Genomic DNA, 23285 nt, shown 5'->3' on the forward strand with positions numbered 1-23285 from the left:
GCCTTAAAATAAGTCTGATTTTCTGCCTGTGGCAGAAATATCTTTTGGGATATAAGCTGGTTCCTCTGGAGAATTAAGGCATTAAAATAAATGAATGAATAAACAAATATTCATATAAATGTATATATATAATGTTTTATTATCTCTAATATGAATGTTTTATACACACTGTATAAAACTAATCTTTTTTTACAGCCCCAGCCTGCCTTCCTCGGTGACCAGAAGGTACCCTCTGCAGCTTGGGCTCCTTTGCAGTCTACATGAGGTAGCAACAGTCATTCAGCCTTTGACACGTGCCCCGTGACAAGCTGGATCTTCAGGAATTCCCAGCTTCTCCGTGGCCAGGGCTGTGGGGAAGCTCTCGCTGGGCAACAGCACTGTGTCCCAGCCAGCTCCTTACATTTCGGCGAATGGCTCCTAGCACTGCAGGCTGCCGTGCTGGAAATTCAACCCATGGAGCAATTGCCAGCCCCCCGTTTTACTGTGGCTGGCAAGAGACAAGAGGCATGTGGAGCACGAAGCTCTCAGCCTCCAAAGGCTGTGTAGCTCACACCTCCCCGCTGAGTGAAGCCAGGCCACCAGTAATGAAGTGGCAGAGATTAGCTGCAGCCTGGGAGGATGCAGAGTGGAGTGGGAGCTGCCAGCATGCGTGGGAGGGGACGATGCTGTGCCTGAGTCCCGAGCCACCATGGGGACATGGCCTCCAAGGGGTATTGCACAGCACGGCTCTGCCTGTCGCATGCCTACCACAGGCACCTGGAACCAGAAGATGTAGTGGGGCATAGGAGCGAGGCTTTTTGATAGCACCTTCCCAGTGTGAATTATGTTTGAACATGGCTCTCAAAATAAAATCCATTGCAGTTTTGTCTTGCAGAGCACACGGAGCCTGAGGTCTGTGCCCCGGCTTGTTGGGGGCGAAGCCAGTTCATAGGAGAAGGCAAAGGAAACACTGAAACTGCTTTGCTGCTGTTTGATGAACAACTTGTCAGAGCAGTGAGGAAACTCTAAAACCTGCATATTTGTCTCTTGATTTTCTCTCCTATCTCAATTCTGGAGCAATCACAGCAAGTCAGGGATTTCAGGGTGTGATGGCCACTTGTCAGCTCTGCATAATGGCCTGGTGACAAAGGGATCTGCCCATCTTTACCAGCCTCCTGACATTTTAAAAATTCACTGCACTCCTTTTCTCCCAAAGGGACAAGCAAGAATCAATTAAATTTGCAATCTGAAAGGGTAAATATCCCTTTCTCTCCAACTTAGGCATAGGAAGAAAAACCTGATTTCTGCCTTGTTGACTGCAGAAGGAAAAGAAAGATTTGTCTCTTTCTCTCTTTTATTTTATTCTGAGTTAGGTTAGGCAGTTTTGGATTTACCCTGGTGCAAAGCAAAGTATGATCAGAGGCTAAAGCAGAAGATTGATTTACAGTTGTGAACATCATTTATCCCCAGAGATAATGAGCAGTGGGACCTTTGGTTTGCAGAGACACGTGGCACTCCTGGCTCTGTTTCAGACTACATGCTTGACTGTCTCCTGAGTCCCATGTTTGCATAAACCCTCAAAACTCCAAGACAAATTCGAACAAATCCACACAGTTTGATCAGGTTTCATCATGCATCTTGGAGTTGTGCTGTGGATGTTCAAGAGATCACCAAATGATGTGGACTGCCTTGTTATCAGGGTCCCTTGCACATTTTACATAGTTGGGTTTGTTTGCATTCATCTTTTCTGTCAGCCTTGTGCCCAAAGATCAGATCTTGGCATCACTGGCCACGGACAATTACATTTCTTTTGCAAAATCTGGACAAGTTCAGTTCAGTGTAGTTTTGCACCAGGGACAGAGACGGGAACTTTGCAGTAAACCTCACTGAACTGTGATATAAACTCAGAGGTTTTGATCTGGAGATTGAGGGACAGATCTACCCCAGTGCAGCTGATGAGGCGATACCTTTTGTGACCTGAAGAATTGCAGTGTGCTTAGTCTGGGCCACGTGCTATACCAACGGGTGACGATTGCTCTCTCTCTCTGTCCCCCTTCACCAGGGTGTCTGCAGCCAGCCTGTGAATTTCTGCATCCTTGGGGCCTGTGGGAAAATGCAGAGAAAAGTATTTCTCTTTAAATTGCAGCCATCTATAGAAAGGGACTGTGCAATTGTTTGTGCCGAGCACAAAAAGGGCCCAGAGCTGAGGACTGGCGCTTGGGGGCTGCTGCCACCGCTGGAACAATAACCAGTGGCAGCAAACAATGGCTTTTGTCAGCTAACAACGGTTAGTGGCAGGGATGGGGGCAAGCAGCCCGCACCTCTTGTCTCGCTCGCATTTTAGGGACACGGAGCAGAAGAGATCTCTTTGAGGGAATCAGTGAGGGCAAAATAACTTGGGAAATAAAGGGATTAAAAATTCTCAGTGTCACTCCTTCCAATCTACTTCTTTAATGGTATAAGTAAACTGATGGTAAAGCCCCAGATTTCCACCAGAGCCCTCAGCTTGCTGCTTCCAGGCAGCTCTGTCCACCACCTCCCCAAAAGTACATGTCTTTTCTAGTCTGGAGCATGTCCGTGAGCCAGTTCATAGCTTGGCTCCACACAGATTTCTTGGTGAAGAAGTCAAGGTGGTTTCTTCAGGCGTCCTTGCCACTGCGGCAGGCTCTCCAGCCACCAGTGTTGGTTGCATCAGCAGGTTCGTGGAAGGTGACTGGAGCTTTGTTAAATATCCTCTTTAAAATCCATTTCAGTCCCGAGTCTGTGAGAAATCATGGCTCTGACCTCTGGGAAGCCGCACGATGGGTGAGATGGGAGGCAATAACTAACAGACAGGAAAGGTGACATTTGCACTAATATCCTACCGGTGCTATTTCGGGCAATGCAGGACCCCACTGGTAGCAAAGGGACCTGATTTGCATAATAATCTGTGTGCCTCCACACTTCCACCAGAACCATTTATTGCTTAATTGGATGTAGTAAAAATGGAGATATCAGCAGGTCGCATCGTTAGCCTTCCAGCCACTTACTCCCCATGGTGCCAGTCACAGCCCTCGCTGTCCTGTAAGGAGAAAATGCCAATGTAAAAACGCTGCATGCAGGGGACAGCCCCAGAAAGGCTTAATTCAAGCCAGTTCCTTCAGAGTGACCCGGGTGCAGTGGAAGGGGGTAAACAAGAGCGAAGCTGAACCTTTGCTCAAAACTCATCCCTGGTATCATGCTTGATTCCTCCTCTCCTTTTTATATAGCTTGTGCTTGCACTTTACCTCTCCAGCACCTCTTACGAGGCTCAATAGATGGACAGACACTGAGGAATATAAAACAGCTTCTCCCAACGAGCTTCTTGGTAACTCTTCCCACTCTGTTTTCGTAAGTACTGTGAGATGGACAGCTTTGCCCATAAGCAGACCTTCTAAGGCTGGGAGTCAGTTCCCACCCTGGCTGCGCCCAGTACTTTCTCCACAAACTTAGGAAATCCTTTAAGCTAGCTCGGCCTCTTTCTCCCGTCCCTAACCCACGGAAGCTGCAAGATTTTACCATGTTTCCTCTACTAAAGAGACATGAAATCTACGAATGGAAGCTGCTAGAGTGGTATAACTTTGAGATTGGTCCAGCCCTAGATTGCAGGAAAACTTGCAATCTGTTTCTCCAAATGGAAGGTAATCCATGCTATTGTTTTTGGGGATTCATCTTTCTTTTTAAAACACAGCCACAAAATGTCATGTGAATTTGAACCTAATCCTCAAAAAAAAAAAAAAAAATCATGTTTGCACAGCTGAGCAGAGACTCCTCTGAAGATTAGTGGCATGTTTCAAGCAGACTACAAGCACTGAACGGGGACTTGTCTTGTCCATGAAAAACACCTGCTTCTTTGAGGTTCCTCTGCCTGCTGTGAGAAAAGGGGTAAGCAGCAACCCTGCCTTAGAAAAGCACGACTCAGGAAAGCTTTTTCTGCTCCTGTAGCTGATTTTCACATGTGTTGTATATTAAAAAGGATATGAGACTGATGCTGCCTTGTTCCCAATATAAAATGAAATTTTTATGTATTATTTTTATTGGATTCAGCAGATCCCCAGTTTTCAGCCAGGGTCATGTTGCATTAGGCACGGTACAAGCGCAGGGCTCAAGAGCTTATTGCGACCGTAAGGATGAAGGATACCACTTTGATTTCAGCATGGGTTTTAACGTCCTGCTAAGGAGCACAGTTAAGATTTGTAGCTGGGAAAACCGTACACGTGTGGCTTAACCCAACAAGAGGGAGAGGTAGCTTGATGCAGTCCAGGAGTTGTTTTCCACAATGTTTTCAGAAGGTGGCATGTCAAAGAAAAGCAGCAACTTCAGGCAGTGCCTGGCAAGCAGTTCTGGGGTGAAGACAGGCTGAAAAAGCCCAGTCAGATCAGTTAATTGCTGAGGCACCAGCATTTTTAGCTCCCATAAACTGTGCTCTTGCTGCTGTAACTGCAGAGACTGTTCACCTGCTCTCGCAGTCTCAGGCCCTTTGGACACTTGCTGCCCCACAGGCTTCAGGGTATTGGGGGCTGTGGGGGTTGTGCTGCCGGGACAGCAGGGTTTACCCACAAGTACTGTGAGAGATAGAGAAGTGGGATAACTCTGCTGTTTGAGTTATATGAGAGGTGGGCACACTCCTTACTGTCCAAATTAAAAAAAAACAACAACAACAACAAAAAAAGTTTCAGCTGCATGTGCTCCTGGGTGTAAGGAGCACAGAGGCAGCAAGGAGTTGCATGGGCTGGTGAGGTTTTGAGAGGGTGGGAAACCTCAAGGCAGAGCCTGGCATGGGATGAGGGCGGGACAAGGTTGTCCCCATGCAGAGCATCACTAGCAACTCTAGCGTTGTCCCCAGCTGTCAGTGCTGGGAAGCAGCTGGCTGGGCATCAAGGGCACATCAGCCCCACTGCGGAGACACTGATCCCACAGCACCTTTGGGACAGGCACCATCCCAGGCACAGGCAACCCTGTGGTCCTGGGGCCAGCCTGAGCCTGAGCTGCACCCATGGCTGGGCTGCTGACAACATCACTGTCCCTGGCGTGAGCTGCTTGCTCATTTTTTTGGCTTGAAGCACAGGAGGGAAGTGGGTCTGCCCACCAGACAGTTGTATCAGGGTGCTGCCCTGCAGATTCACCCCCTGCAAACATCATCAAGCCACAAGCAAGCTGGCTGTACTCTGGCAAGCAAATCATGTGCATAAAGGAACTAATTTACCCCCTTTCTGGGGTTAGGGGACCCTTCTACACCACCACACCTACAGTCCCTACACCCTTCCCTGACTCAAGTCCCAGGACATCAGCACATTCTGCCAGAAAGCTGGGGACAGAGCCAGGATGGAGCAGAGCCTGCCATGCCCTAGCCTGCCCCGGCTGTCACCCATCTCAGGCACCACCTGGGCCAGGCAGATGCTGTGCTGTGTTAGGCTGCATTAACCAAGTGTTTTAGCAACTTCTGGGGCCAGTGTAGCTCCTCGAGGAGAAAACCTCTGACCAATGAATCCCCAAAGCCTGCTTTTTCCAGTGATAAGTGCATGCTGTTTTCTTTGGCAGTTAATGCCTGTGAGGTGCTTGAGAGGGCTGGTGACTGTTGTGGCTGCTAAACAGGACCAGGGGAAACCTGCTTGTAAGGTACCTTGTGCTTCACCTACCGTTTCTTGCTTTTATTTCAGGGGCTCGGAGAGTTTGGTTGCTGTCTGTTACTACTGGATCTGTGATCAGCTGGTGATCTGCAGTCTCCCGGGAAAGGATTTCTAATGAGGATGGAGGCCCCAGGGCTACGATGTGAAACAGAGACTGCTGCAGCACAGCAGAGTAGATAAGATCAATAGGAAATGCAGATTGGCAACATGTTAGAAATATGACAGCTTCCACACACCCCCTGGGAAAAGGATTTTTAAATCTTTTAAAGGAGTAGCAGAAAGACTACATCTCATATAAATTTATATCTATTTACATATGTAGGTATGTGCATAGCAGTAAGAAGCAATCTGCCACCTCACCTCTAAAATATTTGCTGATGCTCAGGGAAAACTTTATCGGGTTGGTCAGGTTACTAAACCAGCTTTGTTTTCCTGCAGGAGACCTAAGCTGTACCGATCCACACCAAAGGAAGCCCTGACACAGAGCGGGAGACGCGTCCCGCAGAGCCCACCTCACCAGCAAGGCAGGGCACTGCAGGGCTGCACCCCGGCTCGCTCCCCGGGGAGCATCAATGGATGCTGGAGGGGTCAGAGGTGAGAATTTGGGTCTTACCCACTACTTCTAATTCCTCAGGAGGTTACAGAGCACTTGGCAAGCCAGAAACTGTAAGTTGAAAGAGCAATGTATGAACAAGGAGCGAGGTGCCAGTTTTTAACAGCTGTGGTAAATGACTGCTGAAAGCATTCACTGAAGGATGGCATGAAGTTGCCACCACTTGAAGCCTGTATAATTCAAGAGCAGATCTTCTAAATCATCACTAAAATTCAGCCACACATTACTCAAGCTGGTGGAGTAAAAACTGAGGTGGAATTCCTGGGCTGTTTTACACAGATGGACTGACTAGGTCATTGTGATACTCTCCTGGGCTTTAAGATCTTTAGTCTGTTGCTGTAATGGACCAGAAATACCGCAAGGCGTAATTCAGGTGTTGGCATCTTATCACCTGGTCTATCAGCACCTGCTTTCTGGCTGCCTGCTGTGTTAAAGGTGCAAGAGATACCACAAACTGCCTGAAATGTATTTAAAGTCTTGTTCGTGCGCTTTGTCACCTCCTGCAATGAGTTCATTCCTGCTGGGAGGGAAGCTGCAACCTGCCTGAGGGCTGGGTGCAAGAAATAACTGCTACCCATAAATGCCTCCTTAGCAAAGGTGTTCCTTCTCATCACAGCCCCATAGGAGGAGGGCCTGAGATCCTGTAAACTCCCACCTGACTGCAACTCCAGCCCACTACCAGGTGCACAAGGGGTGATTATCCATTTGGAGATACTCCTCCAGAAAAACAGGTTCAAGGAAACTTGCTGTCGTTCACACTGAAAAAAATCCTTGTGCTCTGACACCAGAGCATGCCCCTGCAGAAGTGCAGGTTTCGGTTCTGCGAGGGGTGAGAGGAACAGAGCAAGGGGGTTTGCATCTTTCCCTGATACGAGCTGCAGATAACCTGGTACCTCCAAAGCCAGTTGCCACCGTCCCATTCCCTTGTCACCACGTTGTGGGGTGTCACCACGTCGCGGGGTGTGCTCCCCTCGCTGTAGCTGAAGTCACAGTGATAGCCTGGACACCCTGTGGGAAGGAGATGGGCTGTACCCCATCACAGTCACCTGTACCTGCAAGGAAAGTTTGGGGCAGCTCAGCTCTGCAAGAAGCACAACCCACTCCTCTGTCTGCTTCGGGGTCGGAAAGGGTTAATCTGTAATTAACAGCAGCTGACGTAATTTTCATGATTATGTTATTACCAGTAAAGGAACTGATGTTTTGTCCTGTAACACACAACTATTGAGCTCCTATGTAGGGACTAGTGCTGCCAGCCTGCCTGGCATGGCTTCCCGCTCCCGGAGCCGAGAGCAGCTCCCCGGCGATGCCAGGCTCCCTGTCAGCTCCTGGCCAGCCACCTGAGCAGGGAGCTCACACTTGGCAAGCACCCTACACATGCCTGTCACTTTTCCTAGCAGGAGCCGTGGTGATGTGTCCTGCAGCCCTGCAAGCCAAAAACTAAATGCACCAGACAGTATATTTGCAGCTAAAAATAACACCGAGCAATTTGCCTGAGAAAGGAGCCTGTCCCCCCTGCTCGGCAGCCAGATGACTTTGCTTCGATCACCCCAGCCAGAGCTGCCTTGCACAGTCCTTGTGCAAAACCATTTCAAATATTATAGCATGGTAACATTGGCAGCAGAGTTTAACCTTCCGCAGAATGGAAGCTGCGAGTGCTAAATCCTGGCACAGGGAAATGAGTCCAAAGCGCATTCCTTCAGCGAGACGATGGAAATGTGACCACCAGCTCAGCTTTACATGTTTATGTCAAAGTTTACAGTATTAAGCAGGTTCTCATTCTGCAATCTCTGTTCATTTAGAATGTTTATGGTTGAGGGAATAGCGAGTGAAATCCCCATTCATTCATCAGATCACTGAATTGTCTCCTAAATATGTAATGATTATAATACATAGCACTTTGGCAGTATTTTTTATCCCAGAATTTCAAAGCACTTCAATCAAACCTCCTAATGCTGCTGAGAAGTAGGGCCAGGAATACACCCTCACAGTTAAACATTACTGAGTTTGGAGTACATGATATATAGAGGTTAAAAATAACATTTTGTGAGTATAATACATGATCTTGATAATACACATAGAAATAATCCTGTTCACAGCTGGGCAAAGACCTGACGTTAGAACAAGGACAAGGCTGCCTCCTGCAACCTCACCGTTTCCCATCTCTCAAAAGCAATGGGACCCAAGCTGTGTAAGCATCTCAGAAGAATCAGGGAAAGCTTGTTACTTTTATAACCTTTCAGGCACCAGTTGAATTTTGAGAGAGAGCAGAGGTTTTTATCTGCAGGCCACCTCCAGGGCATCCCACCAACTTGCCCCGTTGCTCCCCTGCTGCTTCCTCACCTGCTCGGGGGCACAGCCCTGGGGCGAGACAGGGCTGGATGGCCCAAGCTCCTCTGAGACTTTCTGGCTCCCAGAAGATTTCAGCTGATGTATGGAGGCAAAAAGGACAGGACAGATTGCATTGCCAGTGCAGCGCTGCCAGCTCTCGTCATGAGTCATAGCCTGTTCTCCTCCAAGCCCTGCTATCCCCAGGGAACGGGTTATCCGAGACTCTCCCCACTCCCAGGAGCAGCAGCACGGACCTAACTTACCCTGAAAAATAAGTAGCATGGAAATAGCAGACTCCTAGTACCTCCAGGACCATAAGCCAATTAAAAGGACACCTCTCCGTATGATTTTCAAGCGAGCTTTTTTAAATATATGGCATTGGCAATCCAGCTTTCACTACCAAGATGAAGGCAGACTTGATGTACAACTAACTCACAGATGTACTGAAACTATTTTTCTTTACCCTGACCCTCAGTCCTCAGCCAGATATAAATCCCCAGCTGTGAACCGATGGTATTTAATGTTCTCCCATAACTGGGCTGGAGCTTATCTCCTTCTGCAAGAGCAGCAGTGTGCAGGGTGCAGTGGTTTGCATTTGTCTCAAGAAAAATTGCCGGTATGGGAAGCAGTGAAGCCAAGGGACCAGGTAATTGTGGTTTTGGTGGAGTAAGTTAATGTTTGATGGACAGGTGATGGAGTAGGCTAATATTTGAACCTCTGGAGTTCTAACTTCAAACACCCACCGGGATTTGAGTCAGCTCTGATCTGTTATGGCCACTTGCCACGTCAAAGGATTTCTACACAACGGGGCAGACTTCAGTCAGGCTGGCAGTGTCACCAGCCATCCCCGCCTGGCTCGTGGAGGGCACTGTGCCCCCAGTCACCTCACAGCCCCGTCCCAAAAACCAGCAGACTGTCCCAGGGCTGCTGTGACAGAGAAAGTGGGAGTGAATTGACTCCAACACGTAAGAAAGGGGCAGATCAGCCATGCTAAGAACGAGCTGGGGGGGTCCCGGAGGTCCTGCTCAGTGCCCTCTTTCTAAACTACTGATTTTCTCTGGTCGGAGGAGGTGGTTTGAAATAACAGTTCAGATGCGTGCCCCAAGGTAGGAATTAACTGAGCTGCACAGGGTTAGCAAAGTGCTCAGGGCAGAAAGGACTTTGGCATAGCAGTGTTACCCTTGCTTTACTCATGCTTTTGTTTTTGAGGAAAAAAAGATGGTTTCAAACAAGGATTTCTAGGGTTCAGGGTTTCTCCTCGAATTTGCATTTGTTTGATCTATATTCCTCTGCTTCAGCACAAAGCCGGTCTAGTTTACTCCACGTTCTGCACCCCCATCTCTCGGGCTTTGACGAACTTCAGTCGGAATTAGCAACCAAAGCTCCAACTCACAGAGATCTGTTTACTCAGCCCAAATGATCATAAAACAGGGACATGCCTTCTGGGCTTTAGCCTCTTCTGGCCACTCTGTGCTAGGAGAGTGTGCCAGCTCACCAGCTTCTTACTCTGCACTCAATACTCTTCTTGCACGGAGAGACCCCCGGGATGCACGGAGGGACAGCAGAGCGCTCCCTTGCATAGCTCCCAGCGGGGAACACTGCCAGAAGAGTCCAGAAACCAAGCTGGGATGTGGGGCGGTTTGCACTGGGGTGAAAAGGATGGGTTTGGGGTTTTGCTGTTCTTATTGCGATGCTGCACTTAAACATGGCTTACTTAGAGAGCAGCATATGACCCATGTGTACCTTGTCACATTCAATAGATCTCATGTGAAAAGCTGAAAGCTCTCAATAGCAGCTGGGCCCCGGGGACCGGCGCAAGGCTGAGCTGCGTGAATTAAAGAACCAAGAGCAAAGCCCACAACTCTTCTGACAGAGCCAGAACCCTGCCAAGAGTGCGGGGCTGCTCCGACCCTGCCCTTCTCTTCTGGCACCCACGGGACCGGACCTTCCCAATATGACTCTCATTGCTCCAGTGACTCCAGAGAAACTACAATAGTTTAAATCAACACTGTGTCTGGCCCTTTGTCTTAAATCTCCCACCCAGACTTGATTTTACAGACGCTCAGGGTCACGACAGAGTGCTCATCTATCACAGTCAGGTTGCTCCCCTCCTACCCTAAATCAAACAAGCCCAAGCGAGGGCAGCTCTTTTGTGGAAGGCTTTCTGGGCTGGTTCCCCCTTCTTCCCTCCCTAATTGTTCGTTAATGTACGTAAATGATTTAACCAAATAGAGGCTGGAGCTTTCCTCTGCCGTAGGAAGGGAACGCCGTTGGAGGAGGGGACGATAGCACAAATAGATTTATCTGTTTCTGATTCTGGGTAAATATTTATTCTCCTTTCCCTTTCCTGCACCCTTCTCATCCACGGGAACAATGACAGATTCTCCCCGGCCATGGGGCAGCAGGGTAATATTATTGCTCCCATTTTACAGATACACAACTGGGGCAAAGGTGACTTAATCTCAAGCTGGGGAAAGTCAGCGGTGCTTTTACCACCAAGTCTGAGGGACTTTGAACAGGAGCAGCTGGAGTAAACAGCCAGAGCCAGCCTGGCTGCGGGCAGGAGCCGAGCTCCCTGGCTGCATCACCAGGCATCCCGGGAAGTGCCACTGTCCTCCCTCGGAGGCTGGGGCACCACGGGCCTGAGTCACCGTTCCTCTCCCTGACACGGCTCCTGCAGAGACCGACTTCAGCCCCTCTGACTTACCTTGACGAAGTGCTGGGAGGTTTCATTAATTCACATTTGCAAAGCCGATTTAGAGTGCTGCCTACAATGAATCCTTTGTAGCAAGAGCTACAAGCACTCAGCAAGATGCAGGGTGCAAATCACTGCCCTGTCTTTCCCCCTCCCCGCCCCCCCCCTTTCCTTTTTCTTTTGCAAAAGGGAAAAAAATGGACGTTAGACTTTTCTTACAAAACAACAGACTACAGCCACCCTTTTTTCCAGGAATAATAATAATGCATTACGTTAGGTTAGTCAGTAGTATTCACTAATCCGCAAGACATGCACTGCTGACCTCTGAGGTAATTTTGGATCATGCTCAAGCCAAATAAAGGCAGATTTGTGGCTGCAGGTGAGAGATCCTCTGAAAAACCATAAACGTAACCACAATGTCCTCTGGTTTGATGTGAACTCAGCCTGGCCTTCATCAGCTTTTCTGGCACTAGTCCAGAAGCAAGACAGATTAATGATTTAAAGGCATTACACTATGATATGATGTAACTCAGCATAGCGTGGTGGTTTTGTGAAGATAGTTAGCACTATGTAAGTACCCAGGGCAGCAAACTGTAGGCCACCCCTTCTGGATAGTACCTGGCTCCTTGGAAGGCATTACGGGCTTGACTGGAACCATTCATGGCATGATGTGTCCAGTGATCATAGGGGCATATAAACGTGCTCTTCTACAGGGCAGAAAACACCCCTGTGAAACGATACACCCCATTTTCTGCCTCCTGAAGGGACAGCAGAATGGTTTGTGGCTTTGGTGGATGATGAATGGAGTCAAGGGAGAGCCGGGTGAGCCTGTGAGGGTGGTGGCAGTGCCCATGCCCATGCCATGATATGACATGCTGCATGCCCAGAGAGCAGCTTACAGCTCTGGCAGCACTGACCCAATGGCCTGGGCTCTGCATGGCATCTTCTGTCAGCTCCCCAGCCATTGCTTTTTGGGCTTATTAGATACATCTACCAGAAGTCCACTTACCCATGCTGTAATCCCTTCTCTGGGCAAGGTCTGAAGCCCCCTGTGTTAATCTTGAGCCTGTACAGAAAATATTCCCCAGCCTGTTATGACTACAGGTCTGCTTGAGTGCTAATAAATCAGCACGGCTCCAGTGGAGTAACACAGAGCTTGAGGGAGTGCTGGGTGGGGAAATGTATATAAAAGGCAGTCCCAATCTTCCTTTAGCAGCCATTAATTACAGCCAGTGATGGGAATAGGAAACAGCGATCATGCTGGGATGCTGCTGCTTCCAGCTCAGTCAGGGGAAGGCTGAAACCTGAAGACAGAGAGGATAAGCACTGTGTAGTGGAGTGGGGAGATATGTGAAGTTTAAAAACAACCTCACCTTGAAATCAAGGGTTAATGCTTAAGTATTTGGTCTGTGAAGTGACATCAGTAAGGTGAGGCACAAGCCCCATCATTGTACGGCAGAGGGACAGAAAAGCGGCACACATGGGAGCACATCAGTAAATGGTGCCAGTCCCGAGAGGCAACGTATTGACGCTGGCCAAGCAACACCCCGTTTCCTCCACTTGAAAAGGCACTTGTGTGCAACCGAAGTCAGCAAGGACTTTGCTAAGGAAAGCAGGTTTCCTGGCTCTGAAGCTGGGGCAAGGCACTCGGAGCAGGGTGCTGAGCTGAAGCAGGTGAGGGAGCCGGGAGGCAGTGAGGAGTCGGGCTGCTCTGCAGCTGGACATTCGAAACACTTGGGAAAGATCCTTTTATATTCATCAAACAGCTCACAAAGGAGCTTAACCAGTGCCTCTACAGCGATTTGACACCAGTGGCACTGCAACTGTAATTATTAACAGGGAAGGAGAAGTGAATGGTGCAGCAGGCTTGAATAGCAGCACTCTCAGGAAAGTGCGTTCAAATCGGTGGTCAGATCATGGCCCCTGCTTCATTTAATCAACAGCTGCTGGTGCATTTCCTCCCTCAACAAATAACTTTCTTCTCACCGAGGTCTAAGCCAAAGCACCTTCACCACCCAGCTGGAACAAATCAGGAGCACAGGTACAGCCTGTCCTGATGGCCCAGCGGCTCCTGGCTGAGCCACAATGCCTTCCTGGCACACCACCTTCCTCCCACCAGGGTCACCCCGCTCCCACCAGCACTGAAACAAAGCTGTGTGACAGCAGAGGCTGACATCCAGCTCCAAAAATTGGCGTTATCCCATGATTGCTTTTCCTGACGTTCGTTCAGGCCAGCCACGGACTGGCTGCTTTCGTACAGGCAAATGTGTTATCAGTTCAAGGCAACTTGGTGCTTTCTCTGGTGTGGAGGATTTGTCTTTCCACCTCTGGTTCAGTAAATTTTCACGTTGGCTTCATCTGGTGTGACTCCACTATGGCTGGAGTGGTCCCACTGCCTCTGGACCTCTTTCCTGACCGCTGCTGCCTTTGCACAGCGCGGGACACCAGACCTGAGTCTGCTGCCCTGGGAGAGTTTGGAGTCTGGAACCTCCTGAGATCTCTTAGCAGATTTATGCTTAAAATATCTTTGGGCTAAGAAGGTGTTAGGCTGTCTCAGAAGTGCTCTCTCTCCCATCTGCTTTTTCATGTAAAAACTAGAGGTGCCAAAATCTGCCGAGAGGACTGTAGAGGAGCGGCCAGGAAAGATGCCTGCAGTTGTCCCTCAGGCTCCTGCACAGACAGTGTTTCACAGATGTGAAGTCATGAGTACGGCCATAAACATTTTAAGACACACCTGCCAAATAGTTCTGGAGTTTTCTAGTCAGAGAAAACCTTGTGCATATGTTAAGGGAAAAAGATCCGGAAGATCCTAATTTTGTGGGTGGATCCAGCGAATTTGCTTTCTCTATCTGTGATGAACACAGACTGTCACCTCCACCTTCTCCTATAAGCTCACTAACATTTATTTAGCAATGTAAACCACAAATTACAGGAATATTAAAGAGAATGTTTCTGTCATGCACATGCTCTACCATTCTTTTTTTTCAGTGTCTCTTCCTATCACACAAATGGGAGTTAAAACAGATGCACGCGTGGGCTTCCACGCTCTGATTTCTCCCCTTTTAGGCATCGTTATGGCACCCTCGCCAAGTGCAGCCTTGCTCTGCGAGTTATGCTGGAATCACCTTACCCTTTGAGGCAAGACTGTCAGCACAGGTGGCTTACACACGCACACACACATCATGCACACATCCACACTTACTTCTCCATTCCTACAATGAGAAAGAGCAGCGAGGGAGCTGCCAGCAGGGATGGGATGGCTCCCATCTCCTCGCAGTGCAGGTGACCCCATCCCAACAAGGCTCCCGCATGCTCGCCTCACATCTCCACCCCAGTGCAGGTCTTCTCTAATAGTCTAACCCTGGTGCCTCATTCCACTAGACCTGTACACTTAATTATGGGAGTATTTGGGTCCTGAGACCTAGGTCTGTAAGCAGACAGATGCCCACCTCTAACAACCCAGCCCCTAGCTCTTGCCTTAACGTGATGGAGAGAATGCTCCTTCCCCCTGCATAATGCCCCATAGCTTGGTCCACCTGCGTTTTTAATTACAACTGAGTAACCACCAGACCGGTGGTGGCTGGAGGAAATAGGACTCCTTAATCTTCCTGGTCTTAGGTTCGCTCATCCATAAAACAGGAACGGTCCCTCCTGGGAGCATCCTCCTGGAGCCCTTCCCCTGGGCAAGCTCACACTGTGCTGGGCCAGCACAGGGGTCGGGGTCGGGGGGAGTCCATCTGTGGGGATGTAAGTGTCACCACCTTCTGCCGACTAAATGCCTTTCATTAGAACCTTGGCAAAAAAAGCCCTGAGATGCTTCAACCACATCTGAAGTGGTTCACATCCTGCTGGGCAGAGAAATGGGAAAATATAAGGTGTGCTGCAGCAGGCGCAGTGCTAGCACTGTAATTAAAAGGTAGGTGAGTATAACTATGTCAGTCACGGGAATAAAAGAAAAACATACTACCTCCCCAACCTATGCTCTTGTTAGCGTTAGTTATACGGGCAACTACATCTTGCTGCTGATACAACTTATCCCCATGGGGGAGCAGCTTTAGCCTATGTCAGCAGGACAATCTGGATTTTATTTGCCAGGATGAGGCTGTATTTTCACCTGGATAGCCCAGCAAGCCCTTTTCACCATAGGCAAGCCCTCAAGCTGCTGGCTGTCACCTTGTAATGGTGAATAGCCTTAATACATACCCTCTCCCTTCCTCCTGCGCGTGGCCATGCTGCAGGGCGGGGGGAAGGGGAAGAAAGGGTCTGTGAACTGTTCCCAAGCACCCAGCCTGAGGTTCAAGACTTTCCCTTCTACAGCTGAGGGTTAGGTTTCTTCACCCTTGTACTGTGGTTTGGCTGGCTCTCAGTGCTCCTTTCTCCAAGGGGTGCCCTTCATGGAAGCCTGGAGATCATCCAGCCTTGGCGGGCAGCCCGACCTGCTGCAGCCCCGCCAGCTGTGCCCATCCAGGCTGCAGCCCCCTTCCCAGAGGGGCTTGGAGACCCGAGCAGCGAGTGTCCAGTTGTCCCCTCCTTGTTCTGGGGGATAAGGAGCTGATGACCCGGGCACTGCTCTGGACAGCATCCCCCCGCTCCCGCTCCCGCCAGCCCATCTGGTCCCTGGCAGAGGTTGAACCCCTTTCAGTCACCGCCCCTCTTCCTCACCCACGGGTGAAGCTCAGCGTGAGCCTGGTGCTGTGGAGGTGCATGCCTCCTGCTCCTCACCCCTGCTCAGAGGCAGGCAGCCCCCACAGCCCTCCTGCTCGGACAAGGAAGCAGTGTCTAGACACAGATTAGGCAAACAGCTAAAGCACAAGACCAGAAACTGAGAAACCAAAAGAAAAAGAGCTCCCCAGCTCTGTCTGCCACCAGTTCCTATGAGATTTGGGGCAAGGAAGGGAGCATCTTTATGTCTTTGTCTTCCTCACCTGCCTAGTATGGGATAATATTTCCCTTTCTGGCAGGACTGTGGTCAGAGTTAATTAGCATTTGAAAAGGGCTTTGAAACTGAACTATTATTACTGGAATTAAATGAGTGGCTCGCAGGGTAGGGAAGCATTTCACTTCTTTTTCCCTGTGGGTAGAATACCCTGGAAAATATTGGGATTTCTTCAGATTTATTCATTATTCAAGCTTCTAGTACGTATTAGGTGTCTAAAACAGAACTCAGTTTGGATATTCATTCCATGAAGTATTGGATTGCAGGTACATGAAATCCAAGCTACATTGTCCAGACAAATAAATCACATGACACTGGGGCTCTTCCCCTACTGGCACCAGCTCTCCTGGTGTGGCTGCCCAAGGACGGGCATTTGAAATCTGTTTTCCATGACTCCTCGCTCAGGATTTTGAAATGTACTCTAGGTCTGCCAGTAAAACAAGCTCTTGCAAGAGTCTCCAGCAAGCAAAGCAAGGGCCCTGAAACAAGTGTATGTAAAAATATCAAATGAATGTACTTTGTTTGGTCAGGCCATGATTCTGCAGGATGTTTTAAAGTATTAATTTGTAGTCTCATGATTAATTCCACTGAAGCAAGTGGAACTGTTTCTGGGCAGAATCAGGCAGATGCTTACATACCCTGCTGAATATGACTTCCAATTATTATTTCATCAGTGCACGTGCTCTCAAACTGTATTTTAAAGACGTCCTGTGTATTGTTTCACTGTCTTCCCCTGTACGCTCTAATGCCAATTGCTGCTGAGCCTACATTGGAAACACCACCTCTGCTACCCATGAAACACACATTAGTCTTTACAAAATGTGTTTTCCATTCCAAGAAATGTCCAGTAAATTAAAAAAAAAGTTATGGGGCACAGTTTTAAAGTCATGCTGGCTTGTGGGGGTGGTGGTTCTTAGCTCCGTATCTCTCATTAACTTCAGTTGAAGTTGCCTGTCTACCTGTGCAGCTGTGGCATCACACTCTGAAAATTCCACTCTGAAAGAGGTGCCTTTTAGAAACAGAGTTGTCAAGTTCCTGTGTAGACACAGCGGCTGGGATCGATGCAGAGCTTGCACATCCTGAGCCCACCTTGTCTGGATTCCACGGAGCTGGGTGGTGCTACCCCAAGTGACTCCTGAATGTACACAGGTAAAACATGTGTATTTCAAATGAATAAGGACGTGACACAAGTATCTAGCAGATCCCATTTAGACAGGAGATTTCAGGTTAAATCAATCTACTAATCCAAACCTAGGGGTTTCTTTCCTTCGGCTGTACCATAGAAGATCAGTATTCAGCCAGTCTTCACTGGATAACAGGCTCCACCTCAGCTAGGAGCAGTGCTGAACATGGCATAATCAGAAGATGCTTAGACTAAATGCATCCCCTCCCTGGCTTGATGTGTGTCTTTTTTGAGGCTTGGGGTAAGACACCCACCATAAACAGACATGGGCAAGCCCCACACGTTGCAGCTACCAGCCTGCAGCCTTCACCCTGTGCTTGTGCGATGCCACACAGGGAAGAGGCCAGGAGGAAGATAGTGGTCAGGGCTCTGGATGGGTTGACGTGCTGGTCTGCAGGGTCACTACCTCACATTTCAATCTCTGACGTATTGATTGCAAAGGGACCTTTCCAAAGGCAAGCCCGGAGGTACGGCTGCACACCCAGGGGAAGGTGAAAGCCACGGGCACTGTGCCATAGCTACCTGTGGTGACTGCCTGCATTCATGGGTTGTCATAGCACAGCTGGATGAGAGGCTCCTTAGCTGGCTGAGCTACTTGCCCCATCAGCGAGCAGGTGGCCATGGGCATTCACCACAGAATAATGCAGAACATGGCAAATCCAATGCAGGACACTCATGTACTCAGCCCCTAAGCCTCCACCTGCCTTCATCTTTTCCCAATAATTTTCTTCTGAAGGGTTTCCATGGAGTTAGCAGAGCTGTCTTCTGAACTGTATCTAGGACTGGCGGCAGGAGAGCTGCTGATGGCTCTGTGTGAGTAGGGGCAAATGCCATCACCTGTCTGTGCCACAGCAATGAGGTCTGTAGGGCAAAGCAATGTTGGCTGCTGTGAATGGCAGCCCAGGAGGTGCCCAGGCTGGTGGTGGCCAGCTCCTGCGCTGGTCCTGCCACAGGAAGATGTCTGCAGCAGCCCAAATCTGCTTGGAGCAGCTGGCACAGCACAGGGATGCCACACAGCTCCCATCGCAAGAGCCACAAGTGAAACCCCTCTTTTTTATTTTGCTTTCTGCTGCCTGATCTTGGACCTGAGCCCCTGTGAAATGTCCTCTCTGCCAAAGTCTCTGCTTCCCCTAACAATGCTGCAGTGCTGAGCTGGATGGAAAGCAATGTGAACACCGAAGGAAAGCGGTATGAACAGCTGTGTCTGAGGCAGCTCCATCCCCGTTTAACTTTTCTTGGGGACATGTGCCTCCCACTTCAGCCTCAGAGGCAAAGATAGGTAGTCCCACTTTAAACCCATGGCTCCTCTGTTCCTCTGACTCGCAGGCTGGGTTGTACATGCCAGGGTGTGTTTTCTTCCCACTCCTTCTGAAGCTCGCTCCTGCTAGCAGTGACAGGAGTGCAAGCCTGCGTTATCCACGGGAGACCCAGCTGCTTGCTGTTAATGTTTAATGACAGCTCTGCAAGCTGGAGATATTCTCAGACTCTATTTTAGCTGGTCAGGTTTCATACAAACTGTTTTCAGCAAACATTGTAAATCTGCAGAGCATTAAGTTATTTAGTAACGCTGGGCCAGATTCAGAGGAGACTAAAGAAAACTTGATGTGACTTAGTGCTTCCAAAGGCTTTCCTACATCCAGACAATATTTTTCACATATGCAAAACTCACTGTCTTTTGCTGCATGTGTATGCAACAGTCTGCACCAAAGGGTCAGAGCCGAATGGGACATAGACACCCTCCCCATCTCTCCCAGACAGGTTATTGCTCAGCCCGCATAGTCCTGCATGAGGAGTGGTATCATATGGTTTCCTAGAGTAAATTAATGCAGCTCCATTACGTTAAGCCAACTGATATCAGCAGAGAATTCAGACAGCTAATTTTTAACCTTCTCCAATTTCCCTTTGGCTCATGAAACCATTTCCTGCCCTGGGTCCCTCTGACAGTCCCCTGGTTCTCCTCCAAACATCTCTCCAGTGGAGAGACTAAGCTAGACATGAAGTGTAGGAAGCTCAGAGCTGAAGGTCATGCAAGCAGGATCTAAGGGACTCTGATGATCCTAAACTGGTATTACTTATACGCCCAGACTTTGAGGAGAAACAGTAGGTCAGCTCAGCTCAGCTAGGAATTTGAACCCTTAGACCAAACTTCGCCTTCATTTAAATCTGGTTGGGGCTACAGAGGTATTGCAGCTCCTGGGGAGTATGATGCCTCCACCCTCCACTTCTACCTTGACCACTGATCTGAGGTGCACAGATTTTCTGCAGCTATCATTGGCAACTCACACCCAAGACAGACAATTGTCACAGAGAACAACCGCCTGGAGATTTCAAAGCGCAGGATTTGGCCCTGGCTGTCCTGATGTTCTGTGAAGACCTTGAGAGACCCTGACGAGGTCGTTGCTTTGACTTTGTGAAGAAGGCGGCTGGTACAAAGATTTAGAGTGCTCTGTGTGCATGCGGCGGTACAAGGGAAAGCTGGGGTTTGCCAGCCCTGGGCACAGGCATGGCGGGGGGGGCCAGGCCGGTGCCTTTTGGGTGCAAGGACAAAATGGAGCAATGGCTGCCCAAGCCATGAAAACAAGTTTAAACCCTTTCCTCCCTTTTACCTTCCCTCCTTAAAACACTGAAGGCTAGCAAATGCCTGCCAAGGCATGTTCCATCCCTAACTGGAGAGGGGGCTGAACGGTGATGTTCTGAATATCACGGGAGGAAGGGCAGTGACAAACCCCACGCAGGCAGGCTGTCTGCAACCACAAGTGCTCCTGGCCCCACATTGCTCCAGCAGCCAGGACCTTCGCTGTGCTCCTCATCAGCACTAACAGGGACAGGGTGTAACTCCCCACATCTCCTGTGGAGCTGCTCCCTGTGATGGGAAGAGAGAGGTCCTCTGCGCACACAGAGCTGCACGTGCTCAGCTGCCCAGTGCTCACATGTGCAAACCCATGCTGCACTATTGCAGGAACAAGCTGTGCCTGGAGGCTGCTTGTCCTGCTTGCTCCAGGGCACGCTGGAAGCGTGCAGGGCTGCCCCATCTCTGCTCTTTACAGACAGCAGGCAGCAAAGCATGAGGGTGGATTTCCATCTACCTGGAGCTGAACCCTTCAAAAGCCCAAGGGTGTTCTTTTTGTTTGGGCGCAGAGTTCATAGGTTCAAACTTGTGCCTACTTCTGATTTTAGATCACAGCAAGGGAGAGGCTAACAAGCACGGTGCAGAAGGCAGGAGCTGGCTGGGGTGGGCAGTGGGAGGTTGGCATCATGGGGAAGCTTCTGTGGACGATGGTTTTAAGACTTATGTTCGGCCCCAAGTGAAGGTGCCGGTCTGTGTCAAGGATGCAGAGGATGCACCCAAAGTGTGCTGCTACTCCCAGTCTTCTCTTTCATTCCCTGAATCCTGTCTAAAAGCATCCCTTTTGCAGAACAAGATGCTCTCTGTTAAACTAGGAGTGCTGTCAGCAGCCACTGTAAATAGCCATAATAATCTGTAAGGCAACGTACAGCTCTGATGTGCAAGTGGGATTCAAAGAAGCCTCGCTAACGGGATAACGCAGGCAGTATTTAAGCTGAGTTTCAAACTGATCGTAACGCTTCACTTGACAAATGTCTGGTTTTGAACTTTTTTAAGCCTTTAGGGCTTTAAGCAGAGAATATCAGTCTTCTGCAGAATAAATCCTTAATATTTGGGGCTTTCACTTAGGAAGAGGAAAAAAAACCCTAAGCAGAGAAGAAGCCAGAAAGAATATCTGATTTCATTGCTTTCATCATACAGCACAAGTTACCATTTATTTTCTCTCAGAAGCCAGGGGCATATCTTCCCTAAATATTTACCTATTTTCTTTCTAAGGGCATGTCTGCAGTGCAGTCATCGCACTGATTTGTGTTGTAGACGTACCCACCTTACTTTTGATCTAATACATCTAATACATCCAGGCTCTAATAGCAGGCTAATAAAACCAAGGTCTAGTAGTTACAGTGAGGTCAGGGTAGCCTGCAACATCTGCTGGGAATATCTTCCAGCCATTGCTCTGTGCCGAGCCAGGCACCCTAAAGCTGCACTGCACTGCATTGCAGGTCTTGCAGTGAAACTGGGGACAAGCAGGCTTCACCAGGCATGGAAGTTTGGCTGCAGGAAATCCTTCAGCCTCACAGCTCATTAATGCCTTTCCGAAATGGAGCCGCATCTGCCGGGTCTCTCTCTGCCTCTGTGTTTGCCTGACAGTCAACCCAGACAAGCAGAGGCTGTGCTGCCTCCAGTTCAGGAGCCTTTCAAGCCCCAGCTACGTCAAGCAGCCTGACCTGGCCTGACTTCAAAGCTGTCCTGGCTTCGAGCAAGGGTTGGTCTAAAGACTCCTGAGATGCCCCTCCCAACCAGAATGATCCTGCAATCCCATGATCCCAGCCCAGAGATACCCTTCTTGACTTCTTGAAGGGCTCTATCCATCTCTGTCCAAGCAACAACAACAAGGCTTTGTACTCTGAGCATTTTCTGCCTCAGCATCAGAAACTGAAGGTGTGACTGTATCAAAGACGTTGTTTTTCCTCCCCTCACTTTCCCACAGACAAGCAGTATTGATCTCTCCATCCTGGAAAGGAAACTAAGGCACACTCAGGTGGCATAAGATGTCTCTCATTGGGGAAGTAAAAAAAGTCAGTTAGTGGATGATTGCAAGGCTCACGATGACTGTCTACCTTGATCAGTACTGTAGGCAGCCTCTGCCATATCTTAATTGAAATCGAACAGAGATTCCTGTTCAGGACACATTCACACGGTGACTGCAAACCCTGGTGCACACCCCACTTGTCCTCAGAACTGCTGATCACCTCAGCAATCTCCCTGCAGCCCTGCACAAGCAATGTTTTGAAACGTTTCTTGCAGTTCTTTGACCCTCATGTCTTCCTGAAGCTGTACCTGTATCTCGCTGTGCGCCATGCTGTGCAGGTAGTCTGAAAGCCTCCGTCTTCCAGCATACGCATCCCAGCCTGCAGGATGAGGCCTTGGGAGCTATAGCTCTGATCCCAGTACTGCCATTGCCTTGCTTTGTGTGAGCTGACTTACATCAGGCCCTCTCTGCCCTGCCCTCTGCAGAAGGTGGAAACCAGCAGCAACCAGCAGCGATGTGAGGATGGGAATGTGTGCCCTGAGCTGGAAGGCGCAAGAGAAGAGCACTCTGTGCATTGCAACAACCCCACCTCCTTACCCCCTCCTCCCGAGAGGACAGACCCAGCATTACTAAACCTCCTGCCTAGTTACGTTCCCTCCATCCCCCTGCATTCCAGTTGCACCCTGTCGTATTTTTTCCACTTCAGTCGCGTACCTGCTCCAAAGGCAGCCCCAGCCAGCCGTTCCACCACGCCATCATCTTCCGCTGACCTGCACTTCACGCAGAACTCCTGCTAGCCTTTTCTTTTTTTTCCACTAGGCACTCTTGCAGAAACTTTGGGGAATACTTAGCACTTAGCTGCCTAGACGTCCTGGCCTTCCTGCCTCCGGGAGCTCCCCAGCAGGTGCCCAGCAGATAAGCTGGGGCTGTGCTGCAGCTGCCAGCACTGCCCTGTGAGCTCAGCCACCAGCACTTCACCCCAATGGAGAGACAGAGATAAAGACTTCCACCACCCTCTAATTAATGTAGGGGAAGTTCTTCAGGAGCCTTAGAAGCCCTGTCTTCGGTGGTTTCCATGAAATTTAAGCACTTATTCACTTAGCTCTTTGTAAAATGGGGCTTGGGTACTCTTGGGAAATTGGCCTGCGGTCGCTTCCCAGACTTTGCAGTAGCTTCATCTGAAATGTCTTTACACGTGAGTGACATCTACATGTGAGCCAGACACCCTGGGCTCAGTTAATAGAGATAAACAGGCATTTACAGGAAACAATTCATCTTCTCCTATGGTAGATACCTAAAATAACC

The 23285-nt window shown here is 49.3% G+C and overlaps 1 long non-coding RNA gene across 1 annotated transcript; it reads right to left on the bottom strand.

Annotated features, from left to right (window-relative positions):
* Positions 1 to 202: 202 nt before the first annotated feature.
* LOC129736415 (uncharacterized) lies at positions 203 to 22952 on the bottom strand. The gene is made up of 3 exons (XR_008732983.1): positions 22695 to 22952; positions 5637 to 7292; positions 203 to 3040 (listed from the first exon to the last, which is right to left on the bottom strand). It is a non-coding gene; the product is annotated as an uncharacterized LOC129736415 (long non-coding RNA).
* Positions 22953 to 23285: the final 333 nt, after the last annotated feature.

The sequence above is a fragment of the Falco cherrug genome, chromosome 6 (genome assembly GCF_023634085.1).
Source record: "Falco cherrug isolate bFalChe1 chromosome 6, bFalChe1.pri, whole genome shotgun sequence".
Lineage (NCBI taxonomy): Eukaryota > Metazoa > Chordata > Aves > Falconiformes > Falconidae > Falco > Falco cherrug.